The sequence below is a fragment of the Carcharhinus amblyrhynchos genome, chromosome 15 (assembly GCF_965287045.1).
Source record: "Carcharhinus amblyrhynchos chromosome 15, sCarAmb.v2.hapA, whole genome shotgun sequence".
NCBI classification, from domain to species: domain Eukaryota; kingdom Metazoa; phylum Chordata; class Chondrichthyes; order Carcharhiniformes; family Carcharhinidae; genus Carcharhinus; species Carcharhinus amblyrhynchos.
Window position 1 is genome coordinate 10,057,268 of NC_137338.1, and position 16,504 is coordinate 10,073,771.

At 46.1% G+C, this 16,504-nt stretch overlaps 1 non-coding gene across 1 annotated transcript; it reads left to right on the top strand.

Moving 5' to 3' along the window:
* Nucleotides 1–7,697: 7,697 nt before the first annotated feature.
* Nucleotides 7,698–7,769, top strand: trnag-ucc (transfer RNA glycine (anticodon UCC)). The gene has a single exon. It is a non-coding gene; the product is annotated as a tRNA-Gly (tRNA).
* The last annotated feature ends 8,735 nt before the right edge of the window (nt 7,770–16,504 follow it).

The following is a 16,504-nucleotide window of genomic DNA, read 5'->3' on the forward strand; positions in this document are numbered from 1 at the left end:
AATATGAAGCCAGTGTAGGAACAGCATGTTTTTATTGCAATAGAAGATTTGTAAATGATTGCCTTTTCTTCTCTCAGCATTTCCCCGTTGTCATTGTTATCACTGTGACTAATCGGTTATTTACACAGTGTGTACTGCGTGAATGTGCATGGAAAGATCACGAGTTAGCTGAAATTGTGTAATGAGATATTTTAGGCTCACTTGAGAAGACAAATGGGCCTTAGTTTAACGTCTTGTCTGAAAGACAGCAGGGGCGATTCTCCCAAAAAATTCAGACTGTCGAATTTGTGTAAAAACTTGAGTAAATCGCGCTGTTTTTTCCAATGGGAGTTTCAAAATAAATCTCCCCCACCCTGTGTATTACAGAGTTTCCGAGCGTAAATCAGTTCAAAAATGAGTGGCCTATTCCCACGGGAGAGGTCAGCAGCATCGCGCTGAGCGGACCACTGTGCGTGCGCCAGTTTGTCAGCACCTAGCTGGGCGCATGCACAGTTTCCCCACACTGCCAGGCCCCTGATCACTGGCCAGCCCCGCAACTCCTGCATCGCTGGCCGTGCGACCCCACCCCACAGCCCGATCGCTGACCCGCTGGGTGCGCCCGGACCCAGCCTCACCTGTCCCGCTCTTGGCCTGCCCCAATCTCCCCCACCATCCCCTCAGCCCTGATCTCCCGATCTCTCTCCCTCCAGCAGGGGGAGCCCCCATCCCCATCAGTTGCCCCCCCTCAGGCCCCACCACCCCCATTAGGTTCCATACCCACTAGGCCCCACTCCCTCACACTGCCCTATGCCTGGGCATTGGCACTTTGCCTCTTCAGTCCAGCGGGATCGGGCCACAAGAGGGGAGCTATTGTAAATCTCGCTGGAGTGAAACACTCCTGGCCGGGAGGTAGATGCTAGTGGGCCCAGCCTACTAATGATATTTAAAATATATGGTAGTGAACGTTTCACCTGATAGAGGGGCACGGACAGAGTAGATAGTCAGAAGATTTTTCCCGGGGTGCAAGAGACAACTGCACGGGAGCATAGGTTTAAGGTGCGAGGGACAAGAATGAAAGGGGATATACGAGGCAAGTTTTTTACACAGAAGATAGTGGGAACTCGCTGCCAGAGGAAGCGGATACGTAGTGACTTTTAAGGGGCGTCTTGACAAGTGTGTGAGTAGGATGAGAGTAGAGGGATGTGGTCCCCGGAGGGGGAAGGGGTTTTAATTCAGTCGGGCAGCATGGTTGGTGCAGCCTTGAAGGGCCGAAGGGCCTGTTCCTGTGCTGTAATTTTCTTTGTTCTTTGTTCTATCACTAATATTTATGCAGCTCCACGCCAATTTCTGGCATTGGGAGGCTCGTGGAGGCCATGGTGCCCAGTTGGGAGCCCACAAAATGGCGTCCACTTGAATCTCCCAGTCCGCTACACCACAAAAGCAGCGCAGCTGGGTGAATCGCCTCCAGCATGTCCAACAGTGCAGCACCTCCAGCAGTGCAGCACCTCCAGCAGTGCAGCACCTCCAGCTGTGCAGCACCTCCAACAATGCAGCACCTCCAGCAGTGCAGCACCTCCAGCAGTGCAGCACCTCCAACAGTGCAGCACCTCCAACAGTGCAGCATTCAGTCAGTATTACATTAGAGAGTCTGGCTGGACATTTGTACTCAGGTCCTGAACCAGAGCACCGGAAAAGGGCTGGCTATGGATGCTTTGGCTTCATCCATGCGACTGGCATCTCAGTAGTGTTGAGGCGGATTTGAGGTAAGAGAAACAGCGCACAATCTGCCTTTGCCTCTTCTCAAGAGCGTTCAAACAGTGAAGCTGAATTATGTAGATTTACTTCAAGCAATCTTTTCTTGCCAATGGAACAATGCGGGAATGCCAGCTGGAATTCAGTCAAACCGCAACAACAACTTATATTTCGTCAGTACATAAGAACATAAGAACATAAGAAATAGGAGCAGGAGTAGGCCATCTAGCCCTTCGAGCCTGCCCCGCCATTCAATAAGATCATGGCTGATCTGTCGCTGCTCAGTTCCACATTCCCGCCCTCTCCCCATAACCCTTAATCCCCTCGCTTATCAAAAACCCATTAACCCGCGTCTTAAAAATATTTAGCGAAGCAGCCTCCACCACCTCAATGGGCAGAGAATTCCAGAGATTCACCACCCTTTGAGTGAAGAAGTTCCTCCTCAACTCCGTTCTAAACCGCCCCCCCTTTATCTTGAGGCTGTGCCCCCTAGTCCTACTGTCCTTTCTGAGCGGGAAGAGTCTCTCCACCTCTATCTTATCCATCCCATTCGTCATCTTATACGTCTCAATGAGATCTCCCCTCATTCTTCTAAACTCTAAAGAGTACAAGCCTAGTTTATTCAGCCTCTCCTCATAGCTCAACCCCCTCAACTCCGGTATCAGCCTAGTAAACCTCCTCTGCACTCCCTCCAAGGCCAAAATATCCTTGCGTAAGTACAGCGACCAAAACTGCACACAGTACTCCAGCTGCGGCCTCACCAATGCCCTATGCAGCCGCAGCAAGACCTCCCTACTTTTATATTCAATCCCCCTCGCTATGAAGGCCAGCATCCCATTAGCCTTCCTGACCACCTGCTGCACCTGCAGGCTGGGTTTTTGTGACTCATGCACAAGGACCCGAGGTCCCTCTGCACCGTCGCCTGCTGCAGTTTTTTGCCACGTAAGTAATAATCCTTCCTACCATTCTTCCTACCAAAGTGGACCACCTCGCACTTGCCAACATTAAATTCCATTTGCCATTTCCTGGCCCATTCGCCCAGTCTATCTAGATCCTTCTGCAGACTCTCCACACCCTCCGCGCAATTTGCCGTCCCACCAATCTTGGTGTCATCAGCAAATTTCGACACCGGCACCTTTCATGTGAAGCAAAATGTCTCAGAGGGAAGGTGGGAAAAAGGTAGTGGACAAGTACAATCGAAAGAAGAAAAGGAAATAGGAAGGCAACACACAGTTCAAGTGTGGGGCATTGGCGAGATTTCTGAATGTAGAGAGAGGTAGAAAGAGGGTGCGATTACAGATGGCAGCAATGCATTGACTAAACAGGAGATTCATTTGGAAATGAAATGGAGAGAGATCGCAACACAGAGTATTGCTTCTGAGGAAAGTGCAGTTTATCAGGGAATACACCTTGTGGGAATTTTAAATTCCTGCGTTGACTATAATGTTGAGTCAAGTACCTTGTCCAAGTTTAGTTATTTGGTTGATCCTTTGGCTTCAGCCAAAGTCAAATTCCTTTGAGAAGATGGCTGATCGAAAGAAATGTTTGATTTCCATTCTGCAGCCACTACAGAAATGCATTAAACCCAGCCACATGACTAATAGAATGTATGTTGCCTACATGTGAGTTCTTCTCTACAAACAGGGTGCTCAGTGGAAAATAATCCCTCAGCATCTTAAGCTGGAGTGTGTTCCAATCTGATGAAGGATACTTTGTGCTACATGCTGTCAGCTGTTTCTTTATTGACTGTGGTCCAATGGGCTCAATGTGTATCAATTGCTTGAAGCGCAGGCTATGGCAATATGACAAAATATTTTTAGCAACTGCAGATTTTGTGCTTGGATATCAGGGCGAATTTTCCCAAAATATGACAAAGTATCATTGGGTATACTGAATAGCACTGCTCGCCTCACGGTGTCAGGGACCCAGGCTCAATTCCAGTCTGGGGTCACTGTCTGTGACAGGGTGGCTTGCAAATTGGCAAGGGAAGGGTGACAAATTTCCCATTAGCCTAAGACCCAATGGAGCCACCTCAGTGGTCAATGAATGGCTTCTTCTTGTCTCCCCAGGCAGTTCGCCTGCACTGTGAGGACCCACAACTAGGAGAGGAGATCAGCAGGTAAACCACGGCAGCCTCCCAGTCAGCTCCAGGGAGCGATGCCTCCTTTTTGGACACTTTTTTGGCCCAAGGAGGGCGACTCCAGCAGCAAAGTCTGCCCCCGCGGCAACCATCCTGCCTGTCCTCTGGGGCCACCGTCCCATCGCTAGGCTTGCCTGGCCCTGACGCCCCTAGGTTGCACTTACCTGTCTTCAGGGGAGTGCAGACTTCGATGAGCCCAGCCCCAGGAATGGGCCCTGCTAGCAGAGGCACCCCACAAGCTGCTTAGCTACTGGCCCTCTGGTTGGCCGGCATCTGCTGGGGATGGCGCACCATCAGGAATAGGGGCGGTCCTGGCTACTGGTGGTGAAATGCAACTGTGATGGCCCTAACGGGGTCACTCCTTGCTCTCGGTGATGATGTTGGAACATCTGTGAAATGAAGAGCCCTGTGAATTAGCATCAGATAGTTCACCGCAGAAAGCCATTATATACAAGTATAAGATTGCTGTTGCTATGCCTGCATTCTGACTGCAATTCAGTTGCATGGCTTAAAAGATCTTGATGGAAAGAGGTGTTTGTGGTGGGGGCGGGGGGGGAGCTTTAAGTGAGATAGGAACATCACTACAATGAACCCAAACCTTCATAATCTTCTACAACCATTCATCAAAGCCTCTGTCTGAAGGAGTCCACTTTGTAATCGTTCAGCCTGTCGTTATGTGTCTTGGCAGCCGGTCAGATCCCTGACAAATTCTATTTCACGATAAACACTTCGACTGTCAGCATTGGGATTGGAAGTTGTCCAGCGTTTGCAAAGCTCACGTAGCTGACAGTAAGATTACACAGGAACGAATTCGATCAGACAACGTGTCTCGGAAACGGTGAGGTAGGAAAGGATTTAAATTAAAATTAAGCTTGGGCACTTCTGCGTCTTATACACCCTGGTCCATTAATCCAGGCTTAAGTAGCTAAAATCATGTTTGTGTTGGAGGTTTGACAGAGAGTTGCCGAGGTCCTTTTACCTCCGAGACCTAGATTTTGCTCCATCCCAGCCTGGTGGACTGCAGGCTTTATGACTTTGTGACTACAAAGACCTGATATATGAAATGAGCTGGTCCTACCAAAATAATGGAAACGTAGAAACTAGATGCAGGAATAGGCCATACGGCCTTTCGAGCCTGCTCCGCCATTCATTAAGATCTTGGATGATCAACAAATTCAATATCCTGATCCCATCTTGTGAGTCTCATATAAGAGCATCAGGCTGCTTTGGGAAATGAGAATGTCATACTGGTCCATTGGACTATCATTATTGGTGGCATCCTCATCTCCCACTCCAGGACCTTGAACACAATGGTCGGAATTTTACCGCCCAGCCTGCCACAGAATCGGAGAAAGTGAGGGGTGGAAAATGGGAATGTCCATTGACTTCTGGCAGGATTTTACAGTTTCAAAGAGCAAAGAACAAAGAAAATTACAGCACAGGAACAGTCCCTTCAGCTCTCTAAGCCTGCACCAACCATGCTGCCATCTGAACTAAAACCCCCTATCCTTCCGGGACCATATCCCTCTATTCCCATCTTATTCATGTATATATAATGGAACAAACGAGGCCGTAAAATCCCATCTTATACCTAGGCTGATATTCTGATGCAGGATTGCAGGAGGTGTCATCTTTGTGATGACATTTTAAACCAAAGATGTGGTGGCACAGTGGTTAGCACTGCTGCCTCACAGCACCAGGGACCTGGGTTCAATTCTGGCCTCAGGTTATTGTCTGTGTGGAGTTTGAATGTTCTCCCTGTGTCTGCATGGGTTTCCTCTGTGTGCTCTGGTTTCCTCCCACACTCCAGAGATGTGCGGGTTAGGTGGATTGGCCACGCTAAATTGACCCTTACTGTCAAGGGGATTAGCAGGGTAAGTATGCGGTTTATGGGAATAGGACCTGGGTGGGATTATGGTCGATGCAGACTCAAAGGGCCAAATAGCTTCCATCTGCACTTTAGGGATTCTATGATTCTATGAACTGGGTATCATGTGAAAACTGACACTGTACTTTCAGTTGATGCTGCTAAGGGAAAGAATGTCGGTGAAAAGTCGGAGGGGGTGAGGGATAACTCCTTGAGGGAACACAGAGGCAACAGTGGAGGAATGGGAAGAGAAGCTTTACTGAGTTTCAGGACCTTTGGGTGCTTGATACTTCATTGGAAATGATAAGGAAAGTCCCTATTGCTTTCCAAGGGCAATCTTTACTCTGAACAGTACAATGTTTAAATAATGAAAAGTAAAATAACCTTAAGTAGCAACTTCGGTAATATTATAGTCAGGATACCAGTGAGATGAAGCATTTAAACTCTTTTTCCTGTGATGTGAGGATGCCAATAACAAGCTTCAAAAACTAAAATGCCATTCCTAACTAATCACGGAATATAATAGGGTGCATGGGAATATAGTGACTGCACATTGTCAGCTCTGTCTCTCAGGGTCGTGCCAGCTGTTACAGCCGCTGTCTACTCTTCCTTTATTCAATCTTGCTCTTTACTATTGTTTACCCTTGATCGCATGTTGGGATGCTGGAAGATATTCGGCAGTTGAACACACGTATGCAACCATGGCGGCACGGTGGCACTCGGACCTGGGTTCGATTCCCGGCTCTGCACTGTCTGTGTGGTGTTTGCACATTCTCCTCGTGTCTGTGTGGGATTCCTCTGGGTGCTCCAATTCCTCCCACAGCCCAAAGATGTGCAGATTAGGTAGTTTGGCTGTTCTAAACTGCCTCTTAGTGTCAGGGGGCTAGCTAAGGTAAATGCCTAGGGTTATGGCGATAGGGCCTGGGTGGGATTGCTGTCGGGGTAGATTTCATGGGCTGAATGGCCTCCTTCTGCACTGTAGGATTCTATGATACTTAGCCAAAACATGCATGTGTGCCCACAAACATGCAATGCACACATATGTATAACCATATGCAGCATCATGTAGGGACAAGGCTACACACAAACACAAATGTATACACACAATAAACACACAAATTCAAAAATAAGAATAGCAATAAGGCATCATAGAATTCTACTGCACAAAAGGGGACCAATCATTCCACTGAGTCTGTGCTAACTCTTTGAAAGAACTGTTCAAGTGATTCCACCATTCCTCTGTGTTTCTGTTCAGGTTTATACATACATTGTGTGTTTGACTGAGAGACGTCTCCCAGTAGCCAACAATGCAACTGGGGGCTCGCAATGGTAAAGCATACATTTCATTTCAGCAAAGCACCATCAGACTCCCACTGCAGGCAGGACATGGGCCATGCAAAGGTCGACTGATCTTGGGTGGGATTTTTCATTCTTGGGGTGCGTGCGGCCGCAAAATTACAGTCTGAGCGTACTGATCATATTTTGCTGCAGCGCAGATTCTAATGGAGTTGGCCATTAGATCGACTGGGCCATACGCATTTAAACTGTTTTCCAAGGATGCAGAAATGCAAGCTGATCATTGTGATGTGAGGGAGACTGTTCTATTTGGGACCTTTATGAAGAGGGATACCAACCCTGTATCCCCCTTAACCAATCAGAAATAAGCAATTACCTTTCCCTATGTAAACTGGATTGAGTAACTTAATTATAAAATCTGATACAGAAATATAAATAAAGGGACACGAACACGGATTAAATTGCATGAGATAAAAAAAGGCAGAAAAAACTGTAATTATGCATTTTATTTTATTTGATTTGATTTATTGTTGTCACATGCATTAGTGTGCAGTGGAAAGTATTGTTTCTTGCTTCTTGGACAGACAAAGCATACCGTTCATAGAGAATAAAAGGAGAGAGTGCAGATTGTAGTGTTACAGTCATAGCTAGGGTGTAAAGAAAGCGATGGTGGTATAGTGGTGAGCATAGCTACCTTCCAAGCAGTTGACCCGGGTTCGATTCCCGGCCATCGCATAGATAATTTATGTAGATTCTTATCCGCGGCCTCTTGTGTTTGGAGAAAGTGGGTTCCCGGACACGCGTCCTTTGTTTGAATAGAGGGGAGTACGGTAGGATGAGAGAAGAATTGGCAAATGTGGACTGGGGGAGTGCGTTGGAAGGTAGGTCTGCTGAGGAGCAGTGGAGGATCTTTAAGGAGATCTTTCTTGGTGCTCAGCGGAAATTTATTCCGATGGTCAAAAAGGACTGTAGGAGGAGAGGTAATAAGCCGTGGATAACGAAGGAGGTGAAGGAAAGTGTTAAATTAAAAGCGGAGGAATTTAGAGTAGCTAAGAGCAGTGGGCGAGAAGAGGATTGGGAAAGGTTTAAATGTCAACAAAGATTGACAAAGAAGTTGATAAAGGAGGGTAGGAGAAGCTATGAGGCTGGGCTAGCACTTAATATAAAAAAGGATAGCAAGAGTTTTTATAAATATATAAAAAGGAAGAGGCTGGCTAGGGTGAACGTTGGTCCTTTAGAGGATGAGAAAGGGGAGCTAGTGGTAGGGGATGGGGATATGGCTAAGGTCTTGAATAACTTTTTTGTTTCTGTCTTCACGGAGGAGGACGTGAATAATTTGCCGGGTGTTAGAGATGGAAAGGTGGTAGGAATGGAGGGTCTTAATGACATTACTGTTACTAGAGAGGTGGTGCTCGACAGACTGGAGGGGCTGATTGTGGACAAGTCCCCAGGACCGGATGGAATGCATCCGAGGGTTCTGAAAGAAATGGCGGAGGTTATAGTGGATGCCTTGGTGGTTATTTTCCAGACGTCGCTGGATTCCGGGGAAGTGCTGGAAGATTGGAAAACGGCTAATGTTACGCCGTTGTTTAAGAAGGGTGCCAGGCAAAAGGCGGGGAATTATAGGCCGGTTAGTTTAACGTCTGTGGTAGGTAAAATGTTAGAATCCGTCATTAAGGAGGAAATTGCGAGGCATCTTGAAGGGAATTGCTTGATAGGGCGGACGCAACACGGTTTCATTAAAGGGAAGTCGTGTCTGACAAATTTACTGGAGTTCTATGAGGATGTGTCTAGGGCAGTGGATAGAGGAGAGCCGGTGGATGTGGTCTTTCTGGATTTTCAGAAGGCGTTTGACAAGGTACCTCACAAGAAGTTATTGCAGAAGGTCAGGGGACATGGAGCTGGGGGTAGGGTGTTAGCGTGGATAGAGGATTGGTTGTCAAATAGGAGGCAGAGAGTGGGGGTCAATGGGTGCTATTCGGATTGGCGGTTGGTGACTAGTGGGGTGCCCCAGGGGTCGGTGCTGGGGCCTCAGCTATTTACCATTTATATAGATGATCTGGAGGAGGGAACCGAGTGCAGGGTGTCGAAATTTGCTGATGACACCAAGATTGGGGGAAAGGCAAATTGTGCGGAGGGTGTGGAGAGTCTGCAGAAGGATCTAGATAGGCTGGGCGAATGGGCCAGGAAATGGCAAATGGAATTTAATGTTGGCAAGTGTGAGGTGGTCCACTTTGGTAGGAAGAATGGTAGGAAGGACTATTACTTACGTGGCGAAAAACTGCAGCAGGCGACGGTGCAGAGGGACCTCGGGGTCCTTGTGCATGAGTCGCAAAAACCCAGCTTGCAGGTGCAGCAGGTGGTCAGGAAGGCGAATGGGATGCTGGCCTTCATAGCGAGGGGGATTGAATATAAAAGTAGGGAGGTCTTGCTGCAGCTGTATAGGGCATTGGTGAGGCCGCAGCTGGAGTACTGTGTGCAGTTTTGGGCGCCGCACCTGCGCAAGGATATTTTGGCCCTGGAGGGAGTGCAGAGGAGGTTTACTAGGCTGATACTGGAGTTGAGGGGATTGAGCTATGAGGAGAGGCTGAATAAACTAGGCTTGTACTCGTTAGAGTTTAGAAGAATGAGGGGAGATCTCATTGAGACGTATAAGATGATGAATGGGATGGATAGGATAGAGGTGGAGAGACTCTTCCCGCTCAAAAAAGACAGTAGGACTAGGGGGCACAGCCTCAAGATAAAGGGGAGGCGGTTTAGAACGGAGTTGAGGAGGAACTTCTTCACTCAAAGGGTGGTGAATCTCTGGAATTCTCTGCCCGTTGAAGTGGTGGAGGCTGCCTCGCTAAATATTTTTAAGAAGCGGGTTGATGGGTTCTTGATAAGAGAGGGGATTAAGGGTTATGGGGAGAGGGCGGGAAAGTGGAACTGAGCCACAACAGATCAGCCATGATCTTATTGAATGGTGGGGCAGGCTCGAAGGGCTAGATGGCCTACTCCTGCTCCTATTTCTTATGTTCTTATGTTCTTATGTTCTTAAAGAAAGACCAACTTAATGTGAGGTAGGTCCGTTCAAAAGTCTGATGGCAGCAGGGAAGAAGCTGTTCTCCAGTCGGTTGGTACGTGATCTCAGACTTCTGTACCTTTTTCCCAATGAAAGAAGGTGGAATGGAGAATGTCCGGGGTGCGTGGGGTCCTTGATTATGCTGGTTGCTTTTCCGAGTCAGCAGGAAGTGTGGATGGAGTCAGTGGATGGAAGGCTTGTTTGCGTGATGGACTGGGCTTTGTTTATGACCCTTTATAGTTCCCTAGGGTCTTGAGCAGAGCAGGAACCATACCAAGCTGTAATACAACTAGAAAGAATGTTTTCTATGGTGCATCTGTAAAAGTTGGTGAGAATTGTAGTGGACATACCAAATTTCCTTAGCTTCCTAAGAAAGCAGAGGCATTGGTGGGCTTTCTTAACTATAGCATAGAGGGACCAGGACAGCTTGTTGGTGATCTGGACACCTAGAAACCTAAAAGCTCTTCACCATTTCCACTTTATTAAATTCCCCACCAATGATTAACATCTGAAGGAACGTGACTCCACACTTTCACTGGAGAGATTGATTGGCTGTGATACACCATTTTCACTGTATTGAAAGAATTCTTTGCATTGGAAAGACTTACATTTCTGTGGTGAGTTACATTGCCTTCACAGTGTCAATACAGCAAAATCAAGCATTAGTATACAGTGGAAAGTATTGTTTCTTGCTTCTTGGACAGACAAAGCATACCGTTCATAGAGAATAAAAAATCCCTGCATTTGAATGGGAAGCAGACAACAAAAAGATGTGTTCATCTGTGGAAAAGTGGAACTTGGCCAGCAACCTTTGAGTATTGCTGTTTAACTGCCCATCACCTGAGGTTGCTGTCACATTTGATTACCTGTAAAGACTCGCGTTCCAACCATTCTTCACATTCTAATATGTAATTGCCTTGCAATTGTGTCTTTGCCTCTTTATGCCGTGCTTGTGAACCAATCTCTCCACTCACCTGATGAAGGAGTAGCAGACTGAAAGCTCACAATTCCAAATAAACCAGTTGAACCTTAACCTGGTGTTGTAAGACTACTAGCTTTGTCAGTGCCATCCCTGTCCCATGAAAGAATTTTAAAAAATTTCATTATTTTGCATTGAGGTTCTCACCCCTCTGTCACACTTTACTGATTTTGCCTCTGCTACAACATTTCCTCCTTCTATACCCCTGTCACATTGAACTGTTTGATAAGCCAAGCCCTTGCTTGATGACACCAGGCACAGTCAGGTAAAACATCCCCATATTGAATCAAAGTTTTCAATGCTTCTGTTATGACTCAGTAAGCAAAGTTAAACCAAAGCCAAATATGCTGGAAATCGATAATAACAATCAAAAAATGCAGGAGAAACGCTCCAGAGCTGAGGACATATCTGCAGAGAGAGAAACAAGAGTTAATGGAAGGCAAGGATGAAAAAAAACCTGTTCATTGGGTACTCATTTAATAAGAGATAGCTGTAGGAAAGTCTGGCAAGCAATTTTGGACCCAATTGATGATTATAATGATTTAAATACGCCTTCAGGCATTGTGATTCTCATCTTTCCCACTCAAACACTGATTAGCTACAACTTTCCTGGGGATATGTATGTAGCCTGCACTCATGCATGTACGGATCAGAAACTCCAAAGTATGATATGAAGCCTAATCAGACCATAATATTATTTTCTATTTTTGGATAAGTGTAAGGATGAGGTATTTTACTCCAGGTGTGATTCTGTTGACATGCTAGGAAGCTTTTATCAAAATAAACTTTATTTAAAAATACAGTTTAACAATAACAAATGAATTAGCTTAACTTTTACCAATTGAAATACTTAAACATGACAAGATATGATTCTTAACTGCTAACCTATCTCTATTAGCTCCAATTCAAGTAATATTCCTCATATAGAGCTATTGCACTGTCTGTTTTTCAGCAGATCCAGAATGGAGGTCAGCGAAACAGATGTGCAGCTCCAAAACAGTGTTGTAAAATGGATCGGAATCCAATAGTGATTATTACTTGGTGGAAGATTTGGCCCAAAAGATCTATGAAAGACAAGGAGGTGCTTTCGAAAGATTTTCATCTTAAAAAATCAGCATGTCTCAGAACTAGAATCCACATCTTAAGGAGAAAAAAAGACTTAAGTTGCTAGAAATACTTAATGCACATTTGGCTTCAATTTAAATCCAATTGATTTTGTTGGTTATGCACATTTCCATATGTTTTACTTGCCAAGGGCTTACCTTGTGCAAAAAAAATGCTGAGTTATGTATAGTATATTTTTTTAAATAAATAATTTATTTGAAAGTACATTCCAACTTTAGAGGTAGAAAAATCATAGAATCCCTACAGTGCAGAAAAGGCCATTCCGCCCATTGAATATGTACTGATTCTTTGATGGAGTATCTTAACCAGGCCTATAACCCCAAGCATTAACCATGGCTAATCCATCTAAACTACACATCTCGGAACACTAAAGGGCAATTGAGCATTGCCATTCCACCTAACCGACACATCTTGTGGGAAGAAACCAGAGCACCTGGAGGAAATCCATCCAGGAACAGAGAGAATGTGCAGACTCCATACAAACAGTGACCCAAGGCCGGAATTGAACCCAGGTCTCTGGCACTCTGAGGCAGCAGTGCTAACCACAGTACTGCACGAAAACATTCTGGCCAGGGGACATTTAACATAGTCCTTTGCCTCTGCAGTTTGGAAAGCTCAGGAGTCCTGTCTGTGGGTCCCTCTGCTTTGTGGGACCAGGCAGTTAACTGTGAACTTTCACCAACTTCTTATCCACATGCTAAATTCCATGAGGAGTTTAAATTGGATAACCTCTGAAAATGCACAGAGGGATAGCATTGCCTGATTAATCATGCCCATCAATTGGAAATGAGGACTTCTAGGCACCATTTAGAGCTAACCTGGAGGTCCAGTGTGCCATAGATCCCTACTGCCCAGCAGGAAATGAACTCTTCCTGGGCAAAAGTGAGGAATGGCACAACATTGGAGATCACAAGGTTTTCAGGTATTTCACTGGATATCTTATTATTCATTCCTTTATGAATATGGACATCACTGGCACTGCCAGCATCTCTTGCCTGTGCTGGTCCCCCCCCATGCTGACACTATAGTTAAGAAAGCCCAGCAATGCTTCTTCTTTCTCAGAAGACTAAGGAAATTTGGCATGTCAGCTGCGACTCTCACCAACTTGTACAGCTCCACCCTAGAAAGCATTCTTTCTGGTTGTATCACAGCTTGGTATGGCTCCTGCTTTGCCCAAGATCAGGAGGGTGGTGAACTCCAAAGGGTCGTGAACGAAGCCCAGTCCATCACGCAAAGCAGCCTCCCTTCCATTGACTGTCTACATTTCCTGCTGCCTCAGAAAAACAGCTAGCATAATTAAAGACCCCATGCACCCCAGACATTCTCCCTTCTGCCTTCTTCCGTCAGGAGAAGATACAGAAGTCTGAGATCATGTACCAACTGACTTTTTCCCTGCTGCCATCTGACATTTGAATGGACTTACCTTGCATTAAGTTGATCTTCCTCTATAGCCTAGCTATGATTGCAACGCTATATTCTGCACTCTCTCCTTTCTTCCTCTATGAGTGGTATGCTTTGTCTGTATAGCATGCAAGAAGCAATACTATTCACTCTATACTGATACGTGTGACAATAATAAATCAAATCAAATCTGGATCTAATTACCCTTGAATCAGGCTGCTTTCCAAATCATTTCATAGGGCAGTTCACAGTCAACCACATTCCTGTGGCTTTGGAGTCACATGAAAGTCAGACCAGGTCAGGGGCGGCACATCTTTTTCCCTGAAGGTCATTAGTGACCAGATGGGCTTCTATAATAATCAACAGCAGTTTCATGGTCACCATGACTGAGACTAACTTTTCAATTCCAGATTTATTATTTGAAACCAAATCCCACCAGATGCTGTGCTGAGGTTTGAACCCTTACCCCCGGAGTATTTACCTTGGAATGGTATCCTCACACCTAATCCTTCTCCTTCTCTCCCACTTCCACTTCATTTCACAATCTCTGACTCTTTCTAAGCTGGAAGCATGCACCTCTTAGAGTTACTACAGCCCAGCCCATGTGCCTTTTCCCAAGAGGTCTAACCCGGGCAGACAATTGACAGAGATCAGCAATGTGCCCATCGATTGGGGAAGTGTAGTACTGCCCACCTCCTAAGAGTCTTCCTCTCTCTCTTGTGTTCCTGCAGCACTCTCTCATTCCTCTCAGAAACATCCCAAAATCTCAGCAAGTTACCTTTTGTGCAGTGACTGATGTGAGGCAGTAAAAAGGAGGTAAATGAGGATTAACATCGAGGGTTTTGTGCTCCCAATCGTATCGAGTAGGTTTGGTAACGGGAGCAGAACATTTTGAGAGAACTCCCAAATCGCTGATTTAAATGCGTGACCTGATTGTTCTCCAGTCATTGAAGGGTCACATCGAGAGCCTGATTTGCATTAATTATTATATCATTACCAGGTTTCTACACCTGAATCATCCTCCTCACCACCACCATCAGGAAAACCATCCACCTCGGTGTGAGGGCAGAACAACCCTGACTGGTCTTACTAGGCGTGCACTTGGCAAGCAGCCCTCCCAGGGGAGCACAGTGGCTCAGTGGGAAGAGGATGCCCCTTGCACTCCATCATCTTAGGATCCACTCCTTTATGTTTTTCACTCTACGGTGGAGAAAGCCCCCACTGCTGTCAGCGGATTCAACACCACTCTTCCTGTGCACTATTGCCCTTTTGCTGAATTCTGAGAAAGTTATGCCCAATATCTTTTTTTACGATGATGTGGTCTATGTTGAGAAAGGGATATTAGCCAAGATACCCTTTTAACATCTACCTGTGCTGGTAGGTAGGAGGTGAGTTTAATACCTCACCCAGAAGATGAGGTATGGGTGATGCAGCACTCCTTGGACTGACTATCTGGACTATCAGTTTGGGTCTAGCATAGTATTTACAGCAAAGAAAAGATACCATTTTGTCCAGAAAGTCCATATTTTGGTTCCATATCTTGCCATCACACGTTGCTATCCATTCCTGCCAGCATATCCCTCTATTCCTGACTCCTTCATGTATCCATTTAGCTTCTACCCATTCTAGTTCCTCAACTAGTCCTCTCTATTCTTGATCTCAAAAGGACACTGTAAACTGCCCCCCTTTAGGTAAAGTCAATGCATCCTTCATCTTTTCTTCTCAGCAGCACCAAAGCTGCATTCATCGAATCCCTACAGTCCAGAAGGAGGCCATTTGGCCCACCGCATCTGCACCTACCACAATTCCATCAGGCTCTATCCCTCTAACCCCACATATTTACCCTGCTAACCTACGTCACAAGGGGGAATTTAGCAGGGCCAATCAACCTAATCCACATCCCAATGATGTATGGGTTCGGTGAATTGGCTATCCTAATTTACCCCTTAGTGTCAGGTAATCTAGCAAGGTAAATGCATGGGATTATGGAGACAAGGCCTGGGTAGAATTGTGGTCGGTGCAGACTCAATGGGCTGCATGGCCTCCTTGTGCATTGTAGGATTCTATGATTTTATGATGTTTGGACTTTGGGAGGAAACCAGAGCACCCGAGGAAACCCACACTGACAATAGAGAACATGCAAACTCCACACAGTGACCAAAGGCTGGAATTGAGATCATAAGAACATAAGAACATAAGAAATAGGAGGAGGATTAGGCCATCTAGCCCTTCGAGCCTGCCCCGCCATTCAATAAGATCATGGCTGACCTGAAATGGATCAGTTCCACTTTCCCGCCCTCTCCCCATAACCCTTGTCTGTCAAAAACCTATCCACCCATGACTTAAATATATTTAGTGAGGTAGCCTCCACCACTTCAACGGGCAGAGAATTCCAGAGATTCACCACCCTTTGAGTGAAGAAGTTCGTCCTCAACTCCGTTCTAAACTGTCCCCCCCCCCCTTATCTTGAGGCTGTGCCCTCTAGTCCTGCTGTCCTTTCTGAGTGGGAAGAATCTCTCTACCTCTACCCTATCCATCCCCTTCATTATCTTATACGTCTCTATAAGATCCCCCCTCATCCTTCTAAACTCCAACGAGTACAGACCCAGTCTATTTAATCTCTCTTCATAGTCCAACCCCCTCATCTCTGGTATCAGCCTAGTGAACCTCCTCTGCACTCCCTCCAAGGCCAAAATACCCTTGCGCATAATTGAACCCAGGTCTCTGGTGCTGTGAGGCAGCAGTGCTAATCACTGTGCCATTTTTAGGGACCTGTTAATCTGACCCGAGTTCTGATGATGCTGATATGAGCAGTGTTGAGTGTTGCACAGGGCAACAGTGCCATCAGCCAAGTCCTACGTTACAGAAGAAACCTCGAGAGTCTAGACTGAAGGAGAATGA